We start from the raw sequence: 16282 nt of genomic DNA, 5'->3' as shown, positions 1-16282 counted from the left end.
ACACAGGCCAGAGACTGACCCTCGGGACACACCGTTCCCCAGTCTCCGAGGCTGGAGTGGACTCAGCCTGGTGGGTCCCACCGTCTCTGGGAACGAGGTGGCCACGGGGCTCCGGGCCCAGCCCAGGGTTGGATATGGGAGGTGGCTCTGCACAGCACAGTGAGCGGGTCCCAGCTCCGAGATGCCCGCTGGACAGGCAGCTGGTCTGTCCGTCCAGCCAACTGTCAACCAGTCTAAGGAGCTGCCCCAACTGCCCAAGCACCATGCTGTTACCCCTACCCCCCCCTTCTTCCTATGTAAAGGGAGGGATCTTGGGTAGGTAACAAAAGGATTGCCTCAGGGTCAGAAAGAGAGATTCAAGGGGGGGGGAGGGAGGGAGGGAGAGAGAGAAAAAGAGAGAGGGAGAGAGAGGGAGAGGGGGGAGAGAGGGAGAGAGAGAGAGAGAGAGAGAGAGAGAGAGAGAGAGAGAGAGAGAGAGATGAAGGGAGATGAAGGGAGATGAAGGGAGATGAAGGATCAGAAGAGACAAGGTTGAATGCAGGGCTAATAGTGGAGTTTGCTTAAAAGGTTAGCTCAGGGGCCGGAGAGGTGGTGCTACTGGTAAGGTGTCTGCCTTGCAAGCTACCGGGAATGGTTCGATTCCCACCCCCGCATCCCATATGGTCCCCCCAAGCGTCAATCGGGTGTGGCCCAAAAAAACCAAAAACAAAACAACAAAGGTTAGCCCAGGTGACTAGGGCCTTGAATAAAGAAAGCTTCATGTCTCCCAATACCTGACTGCCTGTGGAATTGGAGGCACGTGGCCCAGGCTGGAGAAGAGACCTCACCATCCATCCCGTCACCATCCAGCCCCACCCAGAACCCCATAATTAACATCTTATTCTGCACCCGGCCTATGCCTTAGCTCCCACTAAGGCATGGGGGCCATTCCCGCTGAGTCCTGGGAGTATGCCAGCCCAAGTACAGAGCACTGGCCAGGCCTCTGGGCTCCGGTCCAGAAAGCTCAAGATCCCTCGTCTGAACCGGTTCTCTCCATCCTCCCTGCCTCCTCAATCCTGCCCCTGTGTGCTGCTGCTTAAGGACCCATCTGTACTTATTAGGGTTCCCACTCTCCTAATCTGAGCCCTGAAATAGATTTTGGTCAAAGAATCAAAGGCCCAAAGAGGTGAGTGTACCGGGCAGTTCTGAAAGCTGATGGGCCGTTGTCCAGCCGGGGCATCCTTGGGTACTTGACCACAGCAGGAGGACAGCACCCACCAAGGGCAGTGACAAACCACTTGACTGCAGGGCAGGACACTCTGACACCCATGCCGCCCACCCCAGCCATCAGCCCTCAGAGCTCAGAGCCCAGAGCCTGGGCCTTCCCAGCAGGACACACTCTGAAGACAGGCACTGAGGCCAGGAGGGCTCACACCAGGAGATGGGGGCAGGGGGGAGGTGGGTAAGGAGCTGGGAGGGGAGCAGGACACGCCGGACAGGGAAGGAGGCACTGGGGGCTACCAAGAGCCTGTCCACTAGAGGCAGAGCAAGAGCACAGCAGGGAGGGTGCTTGCCTTGCCAACCCGGGTTTGGTCTCTGGCATCCTACAGGGACCCCTGAGCCTGTTAGGAGCACTACCAGGTGTGGCACCTAAACCAACCAAGCAACCACCCTGCAGGAGAATCCTAAGGGCTTTACTGGTTCTTGTCTTTGTTTTGTTTTGGTTTTGGGTCACACCACGCGGCATTTGGGTTACTCCTGCCTCTGTGCTCAGAAGTCCCCTGGCAGGCTCAGGGGACCATATGGGAATGGGATGCTGGGATTTGAAAGACCGTCCGTCCTGGGTCAAACGCCCAATCACTGTGCTCTCTCCTTTACAGGGCATCCAGGATGTGGTGGTGCCATCCTAGCAAAAAAGTACTGAAGGATCCCACTCCACCCAGGAGGCATAAAACACGGGCTTGGTTCCTTTAAAGGAGGCCCCACTGCTCCAGGCCTGACCTTGACTGATGCCTGCAAGGTCATCTCCCCTCCCAGCAGAGAGAGCCTGCTGGCGACTGGAGTGCTTGAGAACAGACATGTACACACGCCTGCACACACACACACCAACAGTTACATGTGTGTAACATATATAGTCAATGCACACGTATGCTCTCACACTTGCTCACACATGCCCACATGTGCTGACATGCACAGATACACACACAAGCTTGCTCTCTCTCGCGCGCACATGCGCGCACACACACACACACACACACACACACACACACACACACCTCGCTCCAGTTGGAGCAAAGGGACAAACTTCCGCAGACTCACCCAGGCTCTGGTGCTCGGGGCAGGCAGCGGTGGGCAACGTGGTGGCAGGCAGAGGCTGGAAGGAAGCACAGACTTAGGGCAGAGCCCCGAACCCGCCCACCAGCCTGTCCAGGTGGCGCCTCCTAGTGCCTGAGGCGGGGGACAGGACCTGCACAGGCCTCAGAGCTTGGAGCTTGCCAAGTCTCCCCTGGCACCCCGCCGTGCCCATTCTCCCAGGCCTGTGACCGTCCAGGATGCAGAAGACAGACCCCAACTTCCAGGGGCCAATGGTGGGGCAAGTGCATGCCTGGGGCTGCTCAGAAGGCAGCTCTAGCTCCCTCATCCGTCACCCTAAATTTCCCATCCATTCCCCAAACAGGAGTGCCGACCCCATGAGACTAGGTGGGGGCCCCAGTCGCTGTTGGTGGGTCCCCATGTTTGGACCTGTCTGTCCTCAACAGTGTCCTGGAGAGTCAGTGGGCCAGGGGGCGCCCAGCCCACAACCCTCCTGTAACTGGGGCAGAATGGTAACCATCCCCAGACAGAGCTGTGCTGGGACAATGAGGGCACAGCTGCTGCTTTGGGCCGAGGGGAGCCCGTTTGTCCACTCCGCCCGCCCCCACGGCCAGCCCCGCTCTGGCCACTTCACTGTGGCAACGGAGCCAGTGCGGGAACCAGCTGCCTTTGTCCCCAATCATTCCGGCCGGCCAAGTCCTTGCAAAGTCCAGGACAGGCTTGTACATTTCCCACTGCCACCCCATCGCCTCCGGAAAGGCTACAGGGCCCGCCTGGCTCCCACTTGCTCCATATCCAACGGCTGTGAACATTTGGGTTGGTTCCAGTTACATTAATTTTTTTTTTCTTCTTGGTTTTGGTATCACACCTGATGGTGCTTGGGGTTTCCTCCTGGCTCTGTGCTCTGGAATCAGAACCTTATGGGATGCTGGGGGTTGAACCTGGGCTGGCAGCGTGCAAGGCCACTGCTCCGTCCCTTTAACTCCATTTCTGTCTGTCCTGATCTGCTGAACTGGCTTTGCTAAGGTTTCTGTGAAACATCTATTCCCTGGAATCTGTCCATACTTGTGCCTGACTTTGGGAGTGGGCAAAACAGCCTCAGGAAGGAACCAGAGGGGCCAGAGAGATAGCACAGCAGTAGGGCACACAGCCGATCCAGGACAGACTATGATTCGAATCCCAGCATCCCATATGGTCCACTGTGTGTGCCAGGAGCTATTTCTGAGCGCAGAACCAGGAGGAACCCCTGAGCGCAGCTGGGTGTGGCGCCCCCCAAAAAAGAAAACAAAACAAAAGTGAACCAGAGGGACCCCAGCCCCAATTCGGGGTGGGGAGGTTCAGGCAATTCAGACTGGTCCTTCCTTAAATGCCTGGCAGAATTCACCAATAAAGTTAGCCAAGATTTCTCTGTGCTGAAAACTTTTATACAAAAACAAAAATTCAGGGGCCGGAGCAATAGCACAGTGAGGAAGGTGTTTGTCTTGCATGCAGCTGACCCCGGTTCCATCTCCCACATCCCAAAGGGTCCCCGAGCCTGCCAGGAGTGATTTCTAAGCATAGGGCTCGGAGTAAACTCTGAGCATCGCTGCTGGGAGCAGTCACAAAACAAAAACAGGGTCAGTCACACCTGCCAGGCCCTCCTGGCTGGCACCACCATCCCTGTCCCCACACCCCGAGGTGCCACCATCCCCAGGGACCCTGGGAAATCCCCTGCATCATCTCTGAGCCGCATCTGAGGGTCAGGCCAGAGCATCAGTGGGAGTCAAGGCAGTCAGCCTGCCTGGGAAGTTGGGGTGAGTGTAGCTGAGCCGCCACAGGGACACGAGGCAGCAGGAAGGAGGGGGCAGTGGGGGAAGGGGAGCTCCCACAGATAAACCTGTCAAACCCAGGGCTTGTTCTGGGGGATCTGGGAGATAGGGCCTGGGTGGCAGCTCGGTCACGGGGCCATGGTGAACCAGGTCTGGCCTCTGTCAGGCACACCGGAGCCTTAGCACAGGCGTCTGTGTGCCCCTGCCATGACTACCAGTGAGCACCAGTAAGCCTAAGACTCTCAGGCAAAGGAAAGAACGTTCCAGAACCACAGAGCTGCTGAGGCGGACGCTGAGGGACCAGCGGGACCAGGGAAGCAGCCAAGGCCACGGGGGCGGGCACGGGAGAAGATTCTGCGGTGAGCACAGGGGAGCAGGAAAGGGCCTGAGGCTCGGGTGCAGGTCCAGGAAGGGGTGCGGTTGTGGGTTGAGGACGTCCCACTCAGGAGCTGATGTCCCTGGCACTGGGCCCTGCCTGGCAGCCTGCCGAATTGACAAGGGGTGCCCGGGAGACGGCGCCAGGGCAGAGCTCGGGGACATCCCCCCTTAGGCTCCTTCCCGGCGGTGACACTCGACACAGCAGCTACAATGGTTCCTGCTCGGCCAGGTGTGCCACCTCCAGGGAAAGCTCTGCAGACCGTGTGTGCATGCGTGTGGGTGTAAATCTGCATGTGTGTGCACGTTGTGTGTGTGTGACGGTGAGGTGTGCTCGTGTGTGTGTCTGTGTGTCTGTGTGTGCATCACGCAAATGTGTGACCTGTGTGAACCCTAATCTCCATACTCACATCACATCCAGGCATCCCAGAGCTCCTGCCACAGAGAGTCGGGTCTGAGGATCAACACCACTGAAGGACTCGGCCACCCCGCTGCCCCCCTCGTGGGTGTCTCTCTCATTGAGATGAGAGGTTGCCGCCTGTCACGCTGCCCTGAGAAGTGGGTCAGAAGTGGGTCAGAATTGGGCCAGCACCGGCGATGTGCCCAGGTCGGGCAGAAGCGAAGTAGGGCTCTGAGCAAACCCAGAAAGCCCCGGAGCGGCTGAGGGAGCTGGGCCAGACCCAGCCTGGCTGCAGAGGCCAAAGTCTGGCAGCACAAGACACGCTCAGTCCGGGCATAGCCACAAACAGAAGTCGAGGGTCACCTCCGTGACCAGACAAGTGGGGTGATGCGGCCGAGAGGGGACAGAGATGAGACCGACAGGACTGTGACGTGGCGTCCACTGGACTCAGCAAGGGACAGTGCCACAAAGAATGGCGGTAGGAGTCTCTGAAAACCCACCTTAGGAACTAGAACTCAGCAGTGCTTGTGGCTCACTCCTAGCAGGCACGGGGGACCCTATGGGGTCAAAGATTCAATCTGGGTCGGCCGGTGCATGGCAAATGGCCTCCTCCATCCCATTTCTGGCGTCCCCCTATCCTGTCCTGAGAAGACATGACCCAGCCACTCCAGACTATTCCCATCTCCTCCCTAGCTACATGTAAACCCAGGACTCGCACACATAAACATGTGTGCACATGATGACAACACACTCGCCCTGTGGCTCCTGGGGCCCCACTGGCGATGTTGGGGTCAGAACAGGGGCTCAGCCACTCTCGTGTCATCGCATCAAAGTGAAATGGTCTCAGTGACCTGCCGAGGGAAGTGACAGGAATGAGGTGGGGACTCCGAGGCCACAGTGCAGGTGAGAGCGAAGCCCACCCAGGCCTTCACTGCAGGGTCCTTCCCCTGGGCCCACCGGGTGGTGGAAAAATACCTTCCTTGAGATCAGAGTCACATGGTGACTCACATGGCCCTCACACGCATGTACATGCATATACATATGCAAACACACACATACAGTACACACATACACCCATGTAAACCCATATGCAGGGCCAAGCACACACATACACACAGTGTCTCCTGTAGCAGGTTTGGGCTGCAGGGTCCCAGCACTGAGAACTGAGAAGGGGGCCACTGCATCCACATGTCCCTGTTTCCTGTGTCCCGTGTCCCTGTTTTATTTTTTCTTTTGTTTTGTTTTTGGGCCATACCCAGGAACTCAGGGGTTACTCCTTTCTTGCATGTGTGATGCCCAGGGTTTGGTCCCCAACAGTAAAAAAAACCACCAATACCCCTTCAGAAAAAGAAGTTTTAGCACAGGACAGAGACGATTTTTTTTTTGTGTTCAGGTTCTCCTGTCTCGGCGCTCAGAAATCACTCCTGGCAAGCTCAAGGGACCATATGGGATGCTGGGGATCTAATCCAGGTTGGCTGCATACAAGGCAAATGCCTCCCGCTGTTCTATCACTCTGGCCCCTCATCCCTGTTTTCTGGTTCCCTCCCAGAGCTGCACAGTCCCGGCACTGTACCCGTCAACTTCCTGGACCCTCCCTAGGGGAAACAGCAACACCGCAGCTGTAAGGGTGCAGGAGTGCGGTTCTAGTTCTGGGGTCCGCAGGTGTGTGGCCTGGGTGCTGTGTGCCCTGGTCTCTGACCAGCTCAGTCACTGGAGGCCCAGGAGTCCTCCTTCCCCCAGAACCCCTTACTGCCCCATCATCTCCTGAGCAGGAGTGTGGAGCCTTTCGTTTGGTGGGACACACCTGTGTCCCACCCTCCCAGGTCTGGGCAGGACGCCTGCCAGAAACGCAGAACACAGGGAAAGGCACTACAGAAAACACCTCTAAAGTTAAGCGGGCATAAAATGGTGCCTGGAATTCAGTATAGCTGCAGACCGTGAGGCAGACAGTGGGCAGCACACAGAGAATGAAAGTGTTATGGAACCGGAGAGATAGCATGGAAGTAAGGCGTTTGCCTTGTATGCAGAAGGACGGTGGTTCAAATCCCGGCATCCCATATGGTCCCCCGAGCCTGCCAGGAGCGATTTCTGAGCGTAGAGCCAGGAGTAACCCCTAAACACTGCCGGGTTTGATCCAAAAACAACAACGAAGAAAAAAAGGAATGAAGGTGTTAGGACCCACTAAAGGGAGAAAAGGGGAAGAGAGAGAGGCCAGAGCCATAGCACAGTGGTAGGGTGTCTGTTTGTCTTGCATGCTGCCAACCTGAATGGATCCAGGTTCGATCCCCAGCATCCCATATAGTCCCCCAAGCTTGTCAGGAGTGATTTCTGAGCACAGACCCAGGAGTAACCCCTGAGAGCTGCCAGGTATGGCCCCCAAAAACAAAATGAATAAATAAATGTTTAAATTTAAAAGGGTCCCCTGGGGCCGGAGAGATAGCATGGAGGTAAGGCATTTGCCTTTCATGCAGAAGGTCATCGGTTCGAATCCCGGCGTCCCATATGGTCTCCCGTGCCTGCCAGGAGCAATTTCTGAGCATGGAGCCAGGAATAACCCCTGAGCACTGCCGGGTGTGACCCAAAAACCACAAAAAAAAAAAAAAAATTTAAAAGGGTCCCCTGGGGGGGGGGGGCAGAGAGACAGCACAGCAGTAAGGTGTTTGCCTTGTATGCAGAAGGATGGTGGTTCGAATCCTGGCAACCCATATGGTCCCTGGAGCCTGCCAGGAGTGATTTCTGAGCGTAAAGCCAGAAGTAATCCCTGGGGCCTGGAGAGATAGCAGAACGGTGTTTGCCTTGCAAGCAGCTGATCCAGGACCAAAGGTGGTTGGTTCCAATCCCAGTGTCCCATATGGTTCCCCATGCCTGCCAGGAGCTATTTCTGAGCAGACAGCCAGGAGTAACCCCTGAGCAACACCGTGTGTGGCCAAAAAAAAAAAAAAAAAAAAAAAAAAAAGAAGTAATCCCTGAGTGCTGCCTGGTGTAAAATTAAACAAACAAACAAACAAACAAACAAACAAATAAATAGGGGCCGGAGAGATAGCATGGAGGTAAGGCGTTTGCCTTTCATGCAGAAGGTCATTGGTTCGAATCCCGGTGTCCCATATGGTCCCCCGTGCCTGCCAGGAGCAATTTCTGAGCATGGAGCCAGGAGTAACCCCTGAGCACTGCCGGGTGTGACCCAAAAACCACAAAAAAAGAAAAAATAAATAAAATAAATAAATAAATAAATAAATAAATAAATAAATAAATAAATAAATAAATAAAGGGTCCTCTGGAGCCATAGCTGTGGCAAGCGGTAAGGGCGTTCGTCTTGCACTCACTGACTTAAGACGGACTGCGGTTCAATCCCCTGGCATCCCATATGGTCCCCAAGCCAGGAGCAATTTCTGAGTGCACAGCTGGGAGTAATCCCTGAGTGTCACCAGGTGTGGCCCAAAAATAAAAATAAATAAATAAATAAGGGGCCGGGCCGTGGCGCTAAAGGTAAGGTGCCTGCCTTGCCTGCGCTAGCCTTGGACGGACCTCGGTTCGATCCCCCGGTTTCCCATATGGTCCCCCAAGCCAGGAGCAACTTCTGAGCACATAGCCAGGAGTAACCCCTGAGCGTTACCGGGTGTGGCCCAAAAAATAAATAAATAAATAAATAAATAAATAAATAAATAAAATGGTCCCCCGAGCTTGCCAGGAGTGATTTCTTTTTTTTTTTTTTTTTTTTTTGGTTTTTGGGCCACACCCTGTGACGCTCAGGGGTTACTCCTGGCTATGCGCTCAGAAGTTGCTCCTGGCTTCTTGGGGGACCATATGGGACGCCGGGGGATCGAACCGCGGTCCGTGCGCAGGCAAGGCAGGCACCTTAGCTCCAGCGCCACCGCCCGGCCCCGCCAGGAGTGATTTCTAAGTGCAGAAGTAGGAGTAACCCCTGAGAGTCACCAGGTGTGGCCCCAAAACAAAACAAAGAAGAGTGGGGAGGGATCAGGCTTTGCAGATGACCAGCTTGGGTTCCGTTCTCAGCACCCCACAGGGTCCCCCCAACCCAGCCAGGAATGATCCCTGAGCACCATAGGGTGTGGCCTCGAAATTCAAAAGAACAAGAAAGAAAACCACAGCAGGGCAGGGGACAGTGCAAGGGACATCCCGGCACCGTTCATGGTCCTTCAACACCCCCATATACACACATGTGCCAGAGCAGAGCTGAGGTGAGTTCTAAGCACAGCTGGGTGTGGCCCCAAACATAGGATCCAAGGATACAATTACAATTCAGGAAAAGTGAAGGCACCTCCAAAGTTAAAAGATCATTGAAGAAAAGAAAAAAAAGATCATTGAGAGGATAAGCACATGGTAGGCCATTTGCCTTGCACACAGCTGCCCCAGGACGGATGATGATTCAAATCCCGTCCCCCCATATGGTCCCCCGAGCCTGCCAGAAGTGATTTCTGAGCACAGAGCCAGGAGTAACCCCTGAGCGCCACCAGGTGTAGCCCTAAACCAAAATAAATAAATAAATAAATAAAAATCATTAAAACCATTTCATAAAACCTAAAATGTGGGTCTTTACACTGATGAAGAAAGACCAGAAAACAGGGCTACCCTGGGCCCCTGCTGACGCCCCAAGGAAACAGAGGACACAGGGCAGAGGGACTCAAGTGTGAGCAGAGGCTGCTTCCACAGGTACTGTGCACCCCATACGTGTGGGGGCACCAGAATATGGCCCAAAGGAGCTCTGCCCTTTCTCAGCCCTTTCTCAGAAGGTCCAGAATTACTGGGAGCAGGGGCTGAAGTGATAGCATAGTGGTAAGGCATGGCTTTTGCCTTGCCTGCAGATGACCTGGGATGGACCAGGGTTCAATCCCCAGCCTCCCATAATGGTCCCCTGAGCCTGCCAGGAGCCATTTCTGAGCGCACAGCCAAGAGTAACCTGAGCGCTGCTGTGTGTGACCCCCCCGCAAAAAAAAAAAAGAAACACAAAAAAATAATTCCCTGGAGACCTGCTATCTCTCAGGATTTATTTCCAGGGACACTGCGAGACCCAGAGGTTGGGGAAGGCAGAACGAGGCTGGGCTGAACTAGGGGGGTTGTCCTGAGGGGCTGCAGGCACCAGCTCTGTACCGGGGCCACAGGACTCCACGCGAAGGGGCAGCCCTGCCAGGAGGCACAGAACAGAGAGAGATTGAGGGCTGGGGTGCTGTTCATACTGGAGCTCCTCACCTCACTCCTTCCCACCCTCCTAATCTTCACCCCTCATTCCCCATCCTCCTCCTCCCTCTTCCTCCCTCCCCCACCTTCATCCACCTTCCATCCCTCCTCCACTCACCCCATCCTCCCTAATCCTCCACCCTCTTCTCCCTCACCCCCTCATCCCTCCTGTCCCTCCCCTGTGCTCCTGGGTTCTGCAGGCCTCAGCACCCCCTGATAACCACCCCAGACAGCCCAGGGACCCCCAGCTCCAGAGCACTTCCCAACTTTTATCTCACGAACCACAGTGGGTGAGGGGGACCCTCTCTTATCTCTGATCCGGGTTAAACTGGGGCTGGTCTGTGACCGGTGAGGGCCGTGGCTCTTCGGTGGTCCTCCCTAACATACTCAGTCCCTGCAGAAGCAGAAGATCTGGCTGGCGTCGGGCAAGGTTGTTCTGGCACTTTTGTTTTCAGCTCCTGGCTATACCCAGCCACTTACCCACCACTCCCCGTGCAGTGCTCAGCAACTTGGCGCAATCTCACAGGGGTTAAAGGGATCCTCTTGGGGCCAGGCTAGAGCGTGTTTGCAGGCTGGGGTCTGGGGCTAGGAGAGACACTAACATCACAGCTTTTCATTCTGCAGTTTTTTGTTTTAGTTTCTGTCTTTTGGGTCACATCCAGCGGTGCTAAGGGGTACTCCTGGCTCTGCACTCAGAAATTGCTCCTGGCAGGCTGGGATGCTGGGAATCAAACCTGGGCCTGTCCCCCGTTGGCCACGTGAAGGCAAATGCCTTACCACTGTACTACCACCCCAGCACCCATGTCTGCAGTCTTGGAGGCCAAAGGGCTTTGGGCTCCCAAGACCTGGGCTCAGGTGACGACACCTCTGTCTTAACAAGGTGCTTAGGCCTTGGGGACATCACAGAAGGGCGGCACATCACAGAAACGCAGCCTGACTGGGTAGCGGAAGGCGGCTCAGCTCTGGCCGGGGTGGAGGGAATAGGGTGTTTCTATGCCTACTGGGGCATAAGTGGTCTCTGAGGGCTAAGCGGTATTTCTGGGCAGGTGACTGTGGCCCCCCAAAGCCACCCTCATCTCACCTCAAAAACAAATCCTTAGTCCCAGTCAAGTCTGTTCATATCCACCTCTTTTTCATTGTTGTTTCATGTTTTGTTTGTTTTTGAGGCCACACCTGGTGGTACTCAGGGGTTCTTCCTGGCTCTGCGCTCAAGAATAACTCCTGGGAAACGGGGGGACCGAACCCAAGCTGGCTGTGTGCAAGGCAAAGGCCCTCCCCGTTGTACTGTCGCTTCGGCCTATCACATCCACCTCTTGTACTTCTACCCACCACTCGCACAGGCGCAAAGACAGCCCCGCCGACCCACCCAGGACTGGGCTCTGTACAGGATGTGTTGGCCTGCATCTGGGTCTGACTCTCGCTGCTGCCTGCAAGAAACCTCCTGTGTGGCCCCACGTCTCATGACCCGCCTCATCACTGACCCTCAGGTATCTCCGGGGCCCTCCACACGACGCTGACCCATCCTCATAGTGGCCAGTGACCACAGGAGGCCACTGCCCCCACCTGGCCGTGCCAGCAGCAAATGTGCTGGGCCCAAGGGCAAAGAAGGTATGCCCTGGTACCACAGGCCATGCACCACAAAGGAGCCCCATCGAGGAAGCAGGTCTTGGGGCTGAGGAATCCCCCACGGCCCTGCTCTAGCTGCTCCCAACCAACCTGGATTACACCCGATGGAGCAAGCAGGCATCAACGCTGGGTCAGCCAGTGCGAATCTGGACTCACAGGCCACACAGGTGCCTGTGTCCACACAGGCCCACACAGGCCCAAGGTGCACATACAGGGTGGGAGGCACGCACAGTCGGCGACGCGTGGCAATGGACAAGCGGGTCCAAGATGGACACATAGTCAGGGACACACACAGGGACAACCAGGGAGTTAGCAAAGCGAGACCAAGCCCAGCCTGAAGTGACCCAAATGCAGGGCAGCAGCGGCTTGCAGCGAGGGCCAGCTCAGGGTGAAGCACCCAGACCCCAGCTCAGAAAAGCCCTTCCTGCTCTGCCCGTTCCAGCACGTTCTACAGGCCCCGCTCATTGCCCCCCAGCAGATGGGCAGGTGGCGAACCCAGCTGCGGCCTCTGAACAGAGAGCCCCAAACGCCAAGGTACGAGCACCTGCCTGAAGGCAGGCAAAGGCTCGTGCATGCAAGTCAGCCTTGTTTGGTGACAGGATTGAGGGAATTGAGAGGACCAAGCGGGATCAAATGTGAGCAGCCCTGTTCAGTGATGGGGACCGAGTGGGACTGAGTGTGTGCAGTCGTGTTCAATGACAGGGAATCTAGTGGGATCGAATGCATGCAGCCCTAGTGAGTGACAGGGATCGAGGGTGTGCAGCCTGTTCAGTGACAGGGATCGGGTGGGATCACTGTGGGGGAGGGCTGTTTCGTGGTGGGGGATCGAGTGAGACTGAGTTTGTGCAGCCCTGTTCGGGGACGGGGGTCAAGGGGGATCAACTGTGTGCGGGGACGTTTCCTGGTGGGGGATCGAGTGTGTGCGGCCCTGCCCAGGGACAGGGATCGAGTGGGACCAACTGTGTGGGGGCCTGTTTTGTGGTGGGGGATCAACTGGGATCGAGTGTACGCTGGCCTGTTCAGGGATGAGACCGCGTGTGTGCGGCTGTCCAATAATAGGATCCCCCAGATCCCTCCCTACCAGACCCAGGTCTTCACAGAAGGCGGCCGAGTGGCTGGACCCCAGAAGTTTTGGGGCACAGAGCCATGGCTGAGTGGGACCCACTGACCCACTGCTGGGTGCGATTCAGGCCCGGGGCCTGGCCGGCTTGGGGAGGAAGGTCTGCTTTTTTAAGGAGTGGGGACGAGGCGCTCTTGCCCGCTGCCCAGAGCCCGGCTCCTCTCCTCACCCACCCCACCCGGGCCCACAGGGCAGCAGCAGCGGGCAGACGCCCAAGTGTGGGCGCCGGTGGGCACCCCGTTCTAAAGGCGACTTCCCCTGTGGAGGCAACTTGGCTCCGAGTCAGAGGCTACGCGGGCCAGAACCAAAGGCCAGAAATCCGGAACCTAGCCGCCTGCAGGCAAGCTGTCGGGCCCAGGGGCAGGGCAGGGCAGGGCAGTGCGGGCGCCGGCGCCAGGCCCGGCGCTGCCCGGGTGGAAATTCACCAGCGGGGCCCGGCGCGGCGCCCACCTGCAGCTGGGCCGGGGGCCGGGAGGGGCCGGGGCGGACCCACGGCCCCGCGACCCGCCCCACGGCCTGCGCGTCCCGCCCGGAGCCCGACCCCAGCCCGCCCGCGGGCCCGGCGCGGCGCCCCCGACTCACCTGCAGCTTCGGGGCGCGCGCGGGGTCGCCGGGGTCCCGGGCTGCACCGCGTCCGGCGAGGCGATCGCCCGGCCCGGCCCGGCCCGACCCGCCGACCCGCCCGACGCGACCGGGGCGCTGCTGGGCGCTGCTGGGCCGCCCGCCCGCCGGGCCCGGGGCCTGCTCGGGCTGAGACTCGCGCCCGCCGCCCCCGCCCCGCGCCGCCGCCGCCGCCGCCACCGCCACTTCCTGTGCGGGGCCCAGTTCCGCCCGCGGGAGGCGGGAGGACGCGCGGGGACACGCGGGCCAGGTGGGCGCCGGCCGCGGGCGGAGGGCGTGGGGGCGCCGGGGACACCTTGGGAGAGGGCTGGGGGCTCTGGGACTCAGGACAGGCCGTAAGGACGGGCCCATGGGGCTGGGGAGACTGGGGGCACCGTGGAAGGAGTCTCGGGGACCCGGGACTCAGGGGACACACAGGGACAGGCCCGTCGGGCTGGGGGAGACAGGTGACACCATAGAAGGGGCTGGGGGGATCCGGGATTCAGGGACACCCAGAGACAGGCACATCACACTGGGTGGGAGGCAGTGACACCTGGGGAGACCCAGGACTCGGGATTAGGCCGCAGGGACCACAAGGACAGGCCCATCGCGCTAGGAAGGGCCAGTGACACCATGGGAGGGGGCTGGGGGTTCCCAGGGACACAGATCCCTCGTGCCAGCATGACAGGAAATGAGGCAGGCACAGAGGCAGAGGGACTGAGGACATGCGTGGCAGGGCTGAGCGTTACATGCACTGACCAGTCTGTGTCCTGCCGTCCCCCGTGTCATGTCCCCAGGCCCCTTCCAACAAACTCCTTTGACCCCAACAGGGCTTCCAGACCCTCCAGGACCCCCACGGCTAGACCCGGACCTGTCCACTGATTATTTTGTTTTTTTGGGGGGGGCACACCTGGTGTTCAGCAATCATCCTGGCAGGCATGGGGACCACATGGGATGTCAGGGATTGAACCCAGGTCGACCACATGCAAGGTAACCTCTCTGCTGTGCCATCTCTCAGCTCCCCACCCCCCAAGCAGTGACCTTTGCAAGGTTGGGGGTCTCAAAGCTACTCAGCAGAGAATTTTAATTTGGGGGGAAGGAGAAACACTCCCAGCGGTGCTCAAGGGTCATTCCTGGGAGTACCGGGGAACCCTATGGGATGCCAGGGATCCAACCCAGGTCGGCTGGGGCCGGAGAGATAGCACAGCAGTGGGGCGTTTGCCTTGCACACAGCCCATCTAGAATGGACGGTGGTTCGAATCCCGGCATCCCATATGGTCCCCGGAGCCTGCCAGGAGTGATTTCTGAGCACAGAGCCAGGAGTAACCCCTGAGCACCACCGGGTGTGACCCAAAAACCAACCCAGGTTGGCTGCTTGCTAGGCAAATGCCCTCCCCACTGTGATCTTGCTGGGCCCTTGAGAAGGAGTTTAAGTGCCAGGTGCACCTCCTATAATTATTCCCGAAACAGGTGCCTCAAGAGGAGGTAGGGATGGGCTCAGATCCAGCCACAGTGGCTTTGTTCCCGGACACGAGGGCTCAGGGACCCTGGTGGCCGCTCAGGCACTGCCCTGTGAACACCTGGGGGGAGGAGGGGACTGTCCTGTGCTAAGCCAGTGATTACTAAAACCGGAGAGCTGTGGCTGGGGATCCAGTTACACCCACCACAGTATTTGCTTAATGCTGTTTTTCACTTCAAACTCTTAACGGCTACTCTTGGAGTTTCTTCCTGGGTTTGAGGGGCTGGGGGCACCGACCCTTTTCTGCACTTTCTTTTTTTTTTGGGGGGGTCACATCCAATGGTGCTTCAGGGTTCCTCCTGGCTCTTTGCTCAAGAGTCACACCTGACAGTGCTCAGGAGACGTTCTGGGATGCCGGGGATGGAACCCAGGCTGGCTGCATGCAAGCCCAGGACCCTCCCCGCTGTGCTCTGGCTCTGACCCCTCTTTTAGCCTTTTAAATTCTGAGCAGGCAGGGCCAGAGAGATAGCACAACAGTAGGGAGTTTGCCTTGCATGTGGCCTAACTGGAACAGACTGGGTTCGATCCCTCATATCCCATATGGTCCCCCAAGTCTGCCAGGAGCGATTTCTGGGTGCAGGGCCAGGAGTAACCCCTGACCGCACCGGGTGTGGCCCCAAAACAAACACAAACAAACAAAAAACAAATTCTGAGCAGGCCCCTTGCACTGCACGACAGTCCTCTTCCCTCCAGTGCTCTGACTCACAACAGGAGAGTCCAGACCTGGGTCCCTACAGAGCCCCCAAGCCCACTCCCCCCTCAGCGCCTGCAGCTCCCCTTCCAGCAGGATCAGGGGTCCAGAATTTCCCCAATGCCCCCAACACAGCACAGCTCTCCCCCATCCCAGCAGTCTGAAGCTTCCTGGAGATCGCTCCCCTACACTCCGGACACAGACTGTGGAGAGGGGCTTTCTGCGGAAAGGAGGTCACCCCTGCCCCCCAGGACGAGTCACCCCCCATTCCCCTTCACTACCCACCTACTACAGTTGTGCCAAGGTGGAGGGCAGGAGACAAGATGAGGGACACCCTAAATCAGCATGCACCCCGAGAGCAGCCGGTCCTTCCAGGCTGTCTGGGACAAGGTGGAGGGTGTGAGCTCTGGCATGGGGCCAGCAAGGCAGCCCAGTGGGTGGTGCTGCCAACAGAGGGCGTGGCCAGCCCGTGACCCTGGTCAAGGGCATTGAACTGGGTCTCCCCTGTGGGTCCTTTTCTGACAAAGGAGCAGCTGCTGGCCGGACTCCACAGAGCCGAGCCAGGAAGGCAGGAGAGCGGCCTGGCTGACTCACCTGTCTCTGGGCCTCTAGAGAAGACGGCAAGTGGGTGGGTCCCTGGATGTGACCATTCTCA

The 16282-nt window shown here is 57.9% G+C and overlaps 1 protein-coding gene across 2 annotated transcripts in view; it reads right to left on the bottom strand.

Moving 5' to 3' along the window:
* Positions 1-15928, bottom strand: part of AGPAT3 (1-acylglycerol-3-phosphate O-acyltransferase 3) — a 36523-nt gene extending 20595 nt beyond the window's left edge. Inside the window, exons 1-2 of one of the 2 annotated variants that reach the window (XM_049785437.1) lie at positions 15913-15928; positions 2299-2353 (exon numbers count right to left, since the gene is read on the bottom strand). The gene's annotated coding sequence lies outside the window, so the exon portion shown is untranslated. Of the gene's footprint in view, positions 1-2298; positions 2776-15912 lie in introns of those variants that run through there. The other variant, XM_049785436.1, reaches the window with a different exon arrangement.
* Between the last annotated feature and the right edge of the window lie 354 nt (positions 15929-16282).

The sequence above is a fragment of the Suncus etruscus genome, chromosome 13 (assembly GCF_024139225.1).
Source record: "Suncus etruscus isolate mSunEtr1 chromosome 13, mSunEtr1.pri.cur, whole genome shotgun sequence".
Classification (NCBI taxonomy): domain Eukaryota; kingdom Metazoa; phylum Chordata; class Mammalia; order Eulipotyphla; family Soricidae; genus Suncus; species Suncus etruscus.
Note: the sequence above shows the minus strand (reverse complement) of the source record. Positions and strands in the feature narration are given on the sequence as shown.